Source organism: Salvia hispanica, unplaced genomic scaffold (genome assembly GCF_023119035.1).
Source record: "Salvia hispanica cultivar TCC Black 2014 unplaced genomic scaffold, UniMelb_Shisp_WGS_1.0 HiC_scaffold_1127, whole genome shotgun sequence".
Taxonomy (NCBI): Eukaryota; Viridiplantae; Streptophyta; class Magnoliopsida; order Lamiales; family Lamiaceae; genus Salvia; species Salvia hispanica.
Genome location: NW_025951391.1, coordinates 1 through 2,224, shown reverse-complemented (window position 1 = coordinate 2,224; position 2,224 = coordinate 1). Strand labels below are relative to the sequence as shown.

Here is a 2,224-nt window from a genome sequence, read left to right as displayed (position 1 = left end):
TTGAATATGTTTTTGCTTTTTATTGTGTAATGTAATTGAGTCATAGAGTAATATAAATTCTTTTCAAGCAGAAATTCCTTATCTGTTTCCTCATTTATATACATTTCTTGTTTGTTCTCGCCCTTCAATCTGTTTTTGACTCATTTCTATTAGTTGGAAGAGTGGCTTCCTCTTTTCTCTAGTACGAGATGATTTTTTGTCTTACTAAAAATGAAATTGTTCAATTATTTCTATGATGAATTAGTTAAAGAGAAGAGTGAAAAAAGGGAATTATAAGGTCTGGGTGGTGTAGTCGGTTATCACGCTAGTCTCACACACTAGAGGTCCCCGGTTCGAACCCGGGCTCAGACATTTTTCATTTTGGTTTTATAACTTTCATTCAAACTACTGTTGATAACTTGGTGGAGCTCCGGTTCAATCCCGGGTCAGACATTTTCACTTTCATTTATTCTTCTCCTTTTCTTGGCATCATTGGTACAGTTTCACTGAGTTTATAGTGTGTTTAGTAATTAGTTTAACTTAGTTATATAACTTGGTTATATAACTTAGTTGCAAAATAGGTCATAGTATGAACTTATGAAGACATTTATTGTAGGTATTATATGATGTCTGAATGTAAAAATAAATTATATTCTGTCTTGTAATCAGATAGAATTAACCCTAAATTGATTTGAATTTGTTTACTATACATACTTGTTGGTAGTAACTAGTAACCAATTCATAACCCTAAATTGATTTGAATTTGTTTACTATACATACTTGTTGGTAGTAACTAGTAACCAATTCATACTAAGATATCAAACATTTTCACGAAAATTAATAATTCTGGTATTAATAATTGACTAAATTCATACGAGGGTCAGGAAGCATGCTGTATAATATAAGTTGAATGTTGGAGGACAATGCAGCTGCTTCTTGTTGGAACTAGAAAGTGAAGAACACAAAAGAAGGAAAATATTTGTATGCTGAACGTATATCAGAAGATGACTCAAAGTGACTTCATTATTCCACTAAAATGAGGTGCTATTTATAAGCCCTCTAAGAACACAACATGCAAAATATCTTAACTAAAAATAGCTAACAATCAGGAACACTATCTAAACAATACTAGCTAAGAAATAGGAATGCTGAAAACTAATAAAGACTAAGTCACGATAAGCTTGAGCTGTCAATTATGAGTCAGCAATCTTCATTCAACACTCCCCCTTGATTCATAATTGCACACTCCGAGCATATTTCTGAACTTGACGTGCTTCTCCGAAGACAACGACTTGGTGAAAATATCAGCCAAGTTCTCAAGGCTGCTGCAAAACTTCAAAGAGATGACCCCTTCATTAATCAAATCTCTTATGAAGTGAAACTTAATATCGATGTGCTTCGTTCTCCCGTGCATAACTGGATTCTTTGCAATCGCAACAGCTGATCGATTATCACAAAAAATTCCAGTAGCCTCCTTCTGCTCCTGCTCGAAATCAGCCAATAACCTTCTCAACCACACTCCTTGACAAGCTGAAGAAGTAGCAGCCACATACTCTGCTTCTGCAGTCGAAAGCGCTGTTACTCCTTGCTTCTTCGAACTCCATGTCACAGCTCCAGACCCAAGATTGAACACGAAGCCTGAAGTACTTCGCCTATCATCCACCGAACCTGCCCAATCACTGTCCGTGAACCCAACCAACTCAAAATCAGCAACATTTGAGTACCAAATACCAAAATTTTGAGTTCCAGCTATGTAGCGAAGAATCCTTTTTGCAGCTCCAAAATGTTGACGTGTTGGATTGTGCATAAATCTGGAAACCATACCAACGGCGAAGGCAATATCGGGCCTCGTATGCGTTAAATAAATCAAACCTCCAACTAGACTCCGAAAGCTTACTGCATCAGCTTCCTCCGTACCATCTTTGAGCTGCAACTTTTCATTCATATTCATGGGAGTAACTGCAGCTCTGCAATTCGTCATGTTGAAGCGTTTGAGAAGATCCTCGGCATACTTTTTCTGGAAAACGAACACTCCATCTTCTCCTTGCTTAATTTCCAATCCAAGAAAATAATTAAGCAAACCCAAATCTGTCATCTCAAACATATTCATCATACTCTCTTTGAACTCAGTAACAAGAGAGTTAGAAGATCCCATATATATTATATCATCAACATATACACAAACAAGGAGCAAGCTACCGTTACTTCCCTTCTTTGCATACAACGTAGGCTCGTTAGCACTTCG

General features: G+C 36.6%; 1 non-coding gene across 1 annotated transcript; it reads left to right on the top strand.

Moving 5' to 3' along the window:
- The first annotated feature begins 277 nt into the window (after positions 1–277).
- TRNAV-CAC lies at positions 278–351 on the top strand. The gene has a single exon. It is a non-coding gene; the product is annotated as a tRNA-Val (tRNA).
- Positions 352–2,224: the final 1,873 nt, after the last annotated feature.